Source organism: Trichechus manatus, unplaced genomic scaffold, assembly GCF_000243295.1.
Source record: "Trichechus manatus latirostris isolate Lorelei unplaced genomic scaffold, TriManLat1.0 scaffold00038, whole genome shotgun sequence".
NCBI lineage: Eukaryota > Metazoa > Chordata > Mammalia > Sirenia > Trichechidae > Trichechus > Trichechus manatus.
This window is the reverse complement of record NW_004443974.1, coordinates 3,637,947-3,648,599: the sequence shown is the minus strand read 5'-3', so window position 1 is coordinate 3,648,599 and position 10,653 is coordinate 3,637,947. Positions and strand designations below refer to the sequence as shown.

At 40.5% G+C, this 10,653-nt stretch overlaps 1 pseudogene; it reads right to left on the bottom strand.

Moving 5' to 3' along the window:
* Positions 1 to 5,442: 5,442 nt before the first annotated feature.
* Positions 5,443 to 10,293, bottom strand: LOC101352010 (DNA polymerase epsilon subunit 2-like; annotated as a pseudogene).
* Positions 10,294 to 10,653: the final 360 nt, after the last annotated feature.

Here is a 10,653-nt window from a genome sequence, read left to right as displayed (position 1 = left end):
AAGTTGGCAGTTCGAATCCACCAGCTGCTTCTTGGAAATTCTATGGGGCAATTCTACTCTGTCCTGTAGGATTCCTATGAGTCATAATCGACTTAGCAGCAATGGGTTTGGTTTTTCTTTGGTCATCATAAACATTGAAGTGAGTGAAAAGAGACTTCAAAAGTGGTTTTTTTTTTTTTTTTTTTTTTTAATAAGTATATTTCCTGGTCTGTTGCAGGTAATTAATCTTGCTTGTTCAGTGAGTCATCTTCTATGACTTTCTCTTTACTGAGTCTGAACTTCGAATTCCTGAGCTTCTGAAGCTGAGGCTCAGGTGATGATCTTTTCCCACTGGGTGCTTGCAGACAGCCACTTTCTACAGCACAAGAGGAGAAAGGAGAGGAGTTTTCCCATATTCTTGCAAAAGTTTGATGAGGCTCAGTATTTTCATTTAACTTGTTGTCTTTGGGCCAGTAGCATGTAGATAAACATACTGGGGTTTGTTTCTGCTCCTAGAAGTGGCTTTATTACTCCATGCCTTCTTCACACCCTGAAAACATCCTTTTGTAACTTTCACAGTCAGGGATGCTGTTTACTTTCATTTTGTTTTTTTGCCACTCTCATAATCTTTGTTACTGAAATCCAGAAGAAGGGAAGCAGGATATTCAAAGGTCAAGGAGAATGGTGACCTTCTATGCATTCGCAAGCAAAATTTGCGTAAATGACAAGTGACCTCACAGTGACCCCTCAGATTTAATTTTGAGAAGATAAAATGTGAAATGGAAAATAAATTTGAATAAGTGAACATTTTATTTATTTATTTATTTTGGTGCTTTAAATGGAAAGTATTTGGATACTAACTGTGATTTTATTGCATGGCTCCCATACAGAAGTTCTTTTTGTTTTGTCAGGCCCGGATCATTTCCAATAAAATGGGAAAAGTTTATCATTTAACTGTACTTTGTTTTGTTTCTTGATTTGGCTTCAGAAATGCCAATTCTCAAGGACAGAAGCATTTGCCAGTTTCACTTTGGTGCTTTAATTTTCCAGGTCTAATCTACAGTTGGCAGATATTTTTCTTCTGTGAGTATCAATAACATATATTTAATCAGATTTACATTGTATTTCTTTTATTTTTGGCATTTTACGTACTTGGATGATTGCAGACTTAACAATAAGGGGAAAACAGAAAAACAGTCTTTCGTGTTAATGTTATCCTCTGCAGGGGTCTTCAGACTTGGGACATAATTCCACTCAATATCCACTTTCCCACGTGTCATGGATTGAATTATGTCCCCCCAAAATGTGTGTAAAATTTTGCTGAAGATCATTTAAAAGCGGCTGCAGCAGCATATCGACAGGGAGCTGCTAGAAATTCAGGCCGGATTCGGAAGAGGACGTAGAACTAGGGATATCATTGATGAGGTCAAATGGATCCTGGCTGAAAGCAGAGAATACCAGAAAGATGTTTACCTATGTTTTATTGACTATGCAAAGGCATTCAACTGTGTGGATCATAACAAATTATGGACAACATTGCAAAGAATGGGAATTCCAGAATACTTAATTGTGCTTATGAGGAACCTGTAGTAGATCAAGAGGCAGTTGTTCGGACAGAACAAGGGGACACTTCGTGGTTGAAAGTCAGGAAAGGTGTGTGTCAGGGTTGTATCGTTTCACCATACCTATTCAATCTGAGAAGCTGGACTGTATGAAGAAGAACATGGCATCAAGATTGGAGGAAGACTCATTAACATGTGTTATGCAGATGACACAATGTTGCTTGCTGAAAGTGAAGAGGACTTGAAGCACTTACTGATGAAGATCAAAGACCACAGCCTTCAGTATGGATTACACCTCAACATAATGAAAATAAAAATCCTCACAACTAGACCAATAAGCAACATCATGATAAACGGAGAAAAGATTGAAGTTGTCAAAGATTTCATTTTACTTGGATCTACAATCAACACCCATGGAAGCAGCAGTCAAGAAACCAAAAGAATGCATTGCATTGGGCAAATCTGCTGCAAAAGATCTCTTTACAGTGTTGAAAAACAAAGATGTCACCTTGAGGACTAAGGTGGGCCTGACTCAAGCCGTGGTGTTTTCAATCACCTCATATGCATGTGAAAGCTGGACGATGAATAAGGAGGATCAAAGAAGAATTGATGTCTTTGAATTGTGGTATTGGTAAAGAATATTGAATATACCATGCACTGCCAAAAGAATGAACAGGTCTGTCTTGGAAGAAGTACAACCAGAATGTTCCTTAGAAGCAAGGATGGCGAGACTACGTCTTACGTACTTTGGACATGTTGTCAGGAGGGATCAGTCCCTGGAGAAGGACATCATTCTTGGTAAAGTACAAGGTCAGCGAAAAAGAGGAAGACACTCGACGAGATAGATTCACACAGTGGCTACAACGTTGGGATCAAGCATAATAACGATTGTGAGGATGGCACAGGGCTGGGCAGTGTTTTGTTCTGTCGCTATGAGACAGAACCGACTTATCAGCACCTAGTAACAACAACAACAAAATGTGTGTCAACTCGGCTGGTCCATGATTCCTGTTATTGTGTGATTGTTCACCATTTTGTCATCTAATGTGATTTTCCTATGTGTTGTAAATCCTACCTCTATGATGTTAATGAGGTGGGATTAGCGGCAGTTATGTTAATGATGCAGGACTCAATCCACAAGGTTAGGTTTTGTCTAAAGCCAAACTCTTTGGAGATAAAAAAGAGAGAAGCGAGCAGAGAGACATGGGGACCTCATACCACCAAGAAAATAGTGCCAAGAGAAGATCCCGTCCTTTGGACCCAGGGTCCCTGCTCTGAGAAGCTCCTTGACTAGGGGAAGATTGATGACAAGGACCTTCCACCAGAGTTGACAGAGAGAGAAAGCCTTCCCCTGGAGCTGGCTCCTTGAATTCAGACTTCTAGCATCCTAGACTGTGAGAGAATAAATTTCTCTTTGTTAAAGCCATTCACTTGTGGTATTTCTATTGTAGCAGCACTGGATAACTAAGACACCATGCATCCTATATGAACCACAGAAGGTGCAATAAGTAAGGCAATTCCCTTACTCTTGTGCTCTCAGATTGATGATATAAATACACCTTAAAGCGAGAGAAGAACAAGGTGCTAAGGAGATGTGGTGGAAAGCTCTGCAGGTCCACAGTGCAATTACATTTTCCATGTGATGAAGTTATTTCCACTGGAATGCAGGCCTCTTCCACGGCTTGCCATAAAACCTCCCCAAGAAGGCTCCTCCATGTTCTTTCCCTTTTTGCTGATGATAGTGACATTAGGACGTTAGGAGTGGACAGACCCATAAGCTGGAAGGAGTCCGAGGCCCCAATAGCTGCATGGATAAGAACGACCCTAGCCAGTCAAACAACTGTCAGGAATGTGTGGTAAGCAAAAAATATACTTCTTGTGTGAAACCTTGATGCTATGGAGTTTATATTGTTATCATAGCTTAAACTACTCTGGTTAATAAACAGGGCCCAAGAAAGGGGCAACTGGAAAGAAGTTGAGGAAACACTGAAAACAACAGTAAACTGTCATACAATTATTAAACCCATTGCTGACGAGTTGATTCCAACTCATGGCGAACCCACGCGTTACAGAGTAGAACTGCTCCGTAGAAGTTTTCTTGGCTGTAATCTTTATGGGGAGCCCTGGTGGTGAAGTGGTTAAGAGTTCAGGCTGCTCACCAAAAGGTCAGCAGTTCAAATCCACCAGCTAGCTGCTCCTTGGAAACCCTGTGGGACAGTTCTACTCTGTCCTACAATGTTGCTATGAGTTGGAATCGACTTGACAGCACACAACAACAATCTTTATGGAAGTAGGCCACCAGGCCTTTCTTCCAGGGAGCTGCTGGGTGCATTCAAATCCCCAACCTTTTTGTTAGTAGTCAAGCACAAACTATTTTGTGCCACCCAGGGACCGGCATATAGTTACTAGTGGCTTCATTTCAGTAATTAATAAAGTGAGGTTTATGGATTTAAAAAAAAAATTGCCCCACATAGCATAGTTATTCAAGAGGAAATTTCCCAGCTGAAAACTTTGCTACCAAATTATTTATAAATTGGCTATTTTTAAGTACTGGATGATACAATTGACGGGAAGATGGAACAAAAGCTCAGAGAAGTACAAATCTCCATGTGAACTTAGTCAATAACTTTACTAAAGTCTGTGGAAACCTTCTGTAGAAAATTTAGTAAGCAGTAGATGCTTTAAGTGTTATATGTTCATCTTTTTTTTTTTTTTTTTAATCTTACTGTCTCAACTTCCAGAGTATCACAGATCCATATAAGGGCAGGTTACAAATAGGTTCCTATTATAAAAATCTTGAGGGTCCATTGATCATGTTCCTACATATTTTCAGGAAACTATTTCCTGAAGGTGTTGAGTTGAAGATCAGCTAATCCAGGGGTAGGGAAACTTTTTCTGGAAAGGACCAGATAATAAATATTTTAGGCTTTGTAGGCCAAGAGACAAAATATTATGTAGGTACTTATGTAAGCATTTGAAATATAATCGATTAAAAATATAGAAAATATGCTTAGCTTTCTTGCCACACACAGACAGGTAGTGAGGCCCACCCCTGTATGCAACTCCCTTTGCGAAGTGGCTTCGACATTTCCTGCAACAAGAGGTGGAGCCTATTTCTCTTGTTTGGACCACAGGAAGTGGCAGAAGTGACTCTTATGACTTCCAGAGCCCAGTATACCTTGCAGCTTCTCTCTCACCCTGTTGAAAGGCTGCCCTGAGATCGCCTTGTAAAGAATCCCAGCATGAAACAGCACATGGAAGGTGCGGCCCCACCACCCCAGCCTGGCTTTCAGACCTTGAGAGAGGCTGCCACAGATCATCTAGATCAAACTGCTTTATCAGTAGACTGCAGCACCTGAGTCTGCCCAGACATGACCGTGGAAGAGACACTGATTGACCAGGACGGTCTTGAGAAATGATCAATTGTTACTGTTTAAACCACTAAGTTTTGATGTTACAAAGCCTTGGATAACTGAGGCAGTGTTTTATTTTTAAGTTTTCTATAACTTTATTGTAACATATCAAAATTACATAAAATATAAAGCTGAGCAGAAAACTGGTGAATTTTGTTTTTTCATATGATCTTTTGTTGTTATTGTTAGCTCCATCAAGTCAGCCCCTGATGCATAGTGACCCCATGGGATTGTACCATTGTGACCCATAATGTTTTCATTAACTGATTTTTGGGAAGTAGTTTGTCAGGCCTGTCTTCCTAGTCTGTCTTAGTCTAGAAGCTGTCTCATACCTCTTCAGCATCATAGCAACACACAAGCCTCCACTGACAGAGGAGTTGTGGTTGTGCTTTAGGTGTATTGGCCGGGAATCGAACCTGGGTCTTCCACATGGAAAGTTAGAATTCTGCCACTGAACCACCACTCCCCCTATATGGTCTTAAAGAATCTCAAAAGCCTTGAAGAGGTTTGCTGTCTTCTACTCTCTTATTAGAAGAATAAAAAATTTTGAGTGAAAATCTTCTTGGAAAAGAGCAAGGTCATGCGGAAGCATTCATGTTGACACAGGGAAAGGATCATCTCAGTCTGCAATGACAGTAGAGCAGACCCAGGACACACTCTCAAAGCATCATCATACATCCTACATACTGGACAGACCTGAAAGGGCAGAGGATTCCCATGTCCTTGGGACAAGAGAGTCTTTACAAATAACATTCAAGTTGCTTCTAGAAAATTGAACATAGTTTCTGTGCCTTTTATTTACTAAGTTTTTATGAAAGATAATAATCTCTTGTGTACAATACTAAATTCTGCAATGATTAATAATAAAAACTGAAGAGGATCCGCCTTGTCTGAATTCATTAGTTATGCTTGCAACAAATTGTAGCCTTGTTCAGATGGAACCCAAACCATGATACTCTGGACTAGGTACTAACACAAGATGGCTGCTTTCAAAGATTGAACTTGAGTTTTTCCATATGGTGCAGATGAAAATTACCATGCAGGATAAAGCAGGCTGGAGGTGCTGGTGAATAACCAAGAGATATTGTATGAAGTTTTTCTAATAATTTTACTTGATCCAACCAAACATCAGATATAAACATAAACATGGTACTGTTCTTCTCATCTTTTCAGTGTTTCCATTTTGCAGAAGTCTTCACAGATGTATTAGGAGGCCCTCCAAAAAATTAGTATTTCAGTAGTATGCCCTAGTAGCACTAGAGGTTTCCTTTGGTGGAAATCCAAATGCATTGACATGAAACATTTGCTCTTCAAACTAACCTTCTGCTAAGACAAAGCATACCTCTATAAAACCACTGTGGAAATGAGCTTTACTGAGGTCAATTTGCACCATTACAGCAACATCTTCCAGAAAAAAGTGTTCTCTTTTTAAACTGGGTTGTCATTCTAAGAACAATGACACCTCCAGTTTGGGTTGTATTATCCAATAATGTTTTTATTTAAGCTGGGATTTTCTTCTGCTTTTATCAGGATGAGAACCTACCATTGGAGAATTGAGTAATTCATGTCTGTGGGTTCTCTGTTGCAAAATGCTGTGCAGGAAACACTGGTGGTGTAGTGGTTAAGAGCTACAGCTGCTAACCAAAAGGTCAGCAGTTTGAATCCACCAGGGGCTCCTTGGAAACTCTATGGGGCAGTTCTACTGTGTCCTGTCGCGTCGCTACGAGTCGGAATTGACTTGATGGCAACGGGTTTGGTTTTTTTGGTTTGGTCCCGTGGGAACCTCCTAATAAGAGATCGGTGTCTTAATTCTTGCCTCAGTATCCCTTTCCTGAATCAAGACCAAGAAATTCCTTGAGCACCCTAGCAACTTTTTTTTACTTCTTGTAAGCCCAGCAAATGCAGTAAAAAATTGTTTCATGCAGGATCTCGTTGTTTGTGGAAACTTGGTGGCACAATGGTTAAGGGATAACCTCCTTAGAGTATCTGGACCAGCATACTTTGTCCTCCTTAGTCTAGGCCAACCTGTCTTATATGCCAATGCCAGATTAACCTTTTCAAGTTCCTTCTTTCATTATAGCTCCCATTTATATTTATAGCAATGACTTTTGAGGTAAGGAAAGGTGTATTTACTATCAGATTGTCCTGGAGAACTTTTTAAGACTATAAAAAATGTTCCTGTCTGATTCTGCTCCCTTGGAACAGAGTGGGTACATTTGATACCTGTATTAAAATCTGCTTTCTTGACAATCACTGATCTATATGTTATATCCCAATATTCTTGTATTCAAGAATCTTCACTCCCACTTCTTTTTTGATTAATTCAACATTCATGAAAAAAATATTGATTGGGCACCTATTATGTGCTATGCATTTTTCTAGGTACAAGAGATGGAGAGATGATTACCAGTAATAATTATAGCCAACAACTGTTCAGAGTTTGCTATGTGCCAGGCATAACTGGTTTACTTATAGGATGAACTATGAGTAAGGGACTGTTATTATTCCTCTTTTTACATATGAGGAAACTGAGACCCAAAAAGGATAATTTGTTCAAGATCACAGAGTGAGTGGCAAAATTGGGTGTCCCCCCTTGACAGTCTGGGCCCAAAGTCCTTGCTCTGTATCACCTGGTGATCTATTTCTGAAAAGTCAGTCATCGAAAACTCTATAGAACACAGTTCTACTCTGACACACATGGGGTGGCCATAAGTCAGTGTCGATTTGATGCAAGCTTATTATTATAATTTTTTAATGGAATGGAAAGTGAATGGAGGAGGTGACCATTTCAACTTCATCTCACATCAAAACTCCTTATTCGTTAATCTACCTGCATTATTTTATTAGAAGTCACTGTGCAAGCAGATTGTCATTCACTTGTCATGATTGGGCACTTTGATGTTCCAGGCACTCTGCTAGGTATGGAGACAGATAAAACTCTGCCTTCAGGGACTTATGTTCCATTAAGGGACACCTGATGAACAGCTATTACCTGCTGTGCTCACGCTGGTCTTTCCATTTGTGTCTCTACCTATGGGAAAAGCTACTTGTCCTTTGAGGCCACACTCAGTAAGATGTTCCCAAATCTTCTCAGACCAAATTGGTTTCTAAGAATTCTAAGAGCATTTACCAACGGCCCACTCAGCATAAGTGACCTTCGATTTCTAATAATTTTCCTTCCGTGTTATGACCTAAGTAAGTTGTGAACTCCTCAAGGGCTGGGAGTGGGACTAGCACAGTTTTCTTGTACATATCAGACACTGAATAGGTATCGATTAGTAAATCTAAAAATGTCTTTTTAACCATGCTTATTTATAGGAGGGGAGACTTGTAGGGTAATGTAGTCTTGTTTTAAGCATAAGTGATTCGGATGTTCAAATCAGCCACTAGGGCCTGTCCCTGTGTCCGTGGCTTGACTCTGTTTCCTCTGATGTGGTTCCATTTTTAAAATTTCTCATTTACTGTAGCAAGACCGCCATTAGCAACTCTTGACCCTACATCTTCTCAGGTAAAATCCAGCATGATAAAATATTTTAATAACCTGACAGCTGAGCAGAAATGGTAGAAAAACCTGGACCAGAAACAGAGTCAAACCCAATGGCTCACACAGATGAGGTGGGAAATGGTGGATCCCCAGGAGCAGGGCGACCAGCCCTCCTGGTTTGTCCAGGACTGTCCCAGCTTTAGTGCTGAAAGTCCCACTTCCTAGGAAACACTTAGTCCTGGTCACCGTACCAGCAAAATTAAACAAAAAGCAAACACGTTGCTGTTGAGTTGATTCCATCTCCTGGTGACCCCATATATGTCAGAGTAGAACTGTGTTCCATAGAGTGTTCAATGGCTGTAATCTTACAGAAGTAGATAGCCAGGGCTTTCTTCTGTGGTGCCATTGGGTGGATTCAAATCTCCAAACTTTCCGTTAGTAACCCATTGTAAACAGTTTGCCCCACCCAGGGACCTACCAGCAAAATTAAGTTGCTGTTATCTGAGGCAAGGGAAGGGAGACTGGATGGCTGATAAACAACTAATACCTACTGGATTGGAGAGATTAGAGCAGTCTTTGAGTAAGTCTCAGCCTCAGACCTAGCTGATGTGTATTGACTTCATGAGGGTTAGACCTGTAGGAGGTGGTCTCATTTATTATTCAATAACCATTTATGGACATCTGTTTGTAGTTGAGATTATTTTAGTTCTCACAACTTGAGGGAACTACATCTCAAAGATGATAATGTATTTTGTTCAAACCTTATGGCTTCACAGTGGGGAAAAAGTCAGTGTACAAAATCTCAGGGTTTCCCAGGTGACTTGCTTTGTCTAACTCACAGCCAAACTTGGAATATCATCTGGAAGAGAGATGTTGGTTGCTTTTCATGGTGCTTGGAGCAGAGATCTTTTGTATACTGGCCAGTGAAATATTTATTTGGTACCCAATAGATACAAACACAGTGCTGATAACTAATACATCTTCCTTTGCCATGTGCCAGGCACTCAGCTGGGCATTGCACACTTAGTATGCACCATCATATTCCTGGAGCCTGGCAACAGCGTCTGGCACAGAGCAGATTCAAAATATTTGTCAATGCATAAATGAATTCAGGATTTCTTGGATTTTTTCCAGGAGTCCTAAGAATGTGGCTAGAATTTAATCCTGGCCTAACCTTTCAACATCTAAACTGTTTTCTCAAAGCTTCTAGATATTCAAAGGCTAAGAAACAAATGAAATATTATTAAAGAAAGTAGTAAACGCATGCAAGATCTCTTGAACATTTTGAATAAGGTTGCATTTCCACTGCACGATCTCCAAGTTCTCCAGCTGAAAGGACCAATGGATTGTGAATATCAGCTTTCCTTCACTTGGGAGCCTGTGGACTCCTTGCAAATGAGCACCAGCGTCTCTGAGTGAATCCTTAGTGCTCAGTGCAGTGACTGCACATGGCCATGCTCCACTAAGTAGTTGTTGATTGAATCATGGAACAGAATGACTGGATCTCTCATTGATGGTGGTAAAACTAAGATCTAGTCTGCTCCTGTGGACTAATAATTAACACCCTGTGCTTCTTATTCATGGCTGCAAAGAGAAATCTCAAGCCAGCTCAAGGGTTAGGCTTACTGAGGAATAATAAGCCTGGGAAAGTGACCTTTGTTCACCCAGACTCACAGTAAGCACTAAAAGTGTTCAAGTTGTTTACCCTTCATGGACTGTCAGAATCTTTAGAGCAGTTGGGTTGGTGGGAGAGGGTGAATGTGGTTGTTGTTATTAGTTGCCATCGAGTCAGCTCTGACTCACGGTGACCCCATTTAACAGAACAAAATATTACCTGGTCCTGCATCATCTTCATGCCGTTGGTATATTGGAGCCCATTGTTGTGGCTATTGTGTCGATCCATCTCATTGAGGGTTTCCCTCATTTTTGCTGACCCTTTACTTTATCAACCATGACATCCTTTGCTAGCAATTAGTCCTCCCTGATGATGTGTCCAAAGTAGGACCATAAGAATGGTCAAGGTAAGTGATAGTTTCTCCCACTTGGTGGAATTCCTGGTCTACAAGGATACTATTATCCATAGCTTTACATCCCAAAGGAAATTTGGAGGTTCTTGGTAACCTGACTTCCACATGCTAGCATGATGTATTTCCTCTTGCTTTGCTTAACCCTTTCCCTAAATTTCTGAATCTTACCATTTAAGCAAGCTGATATC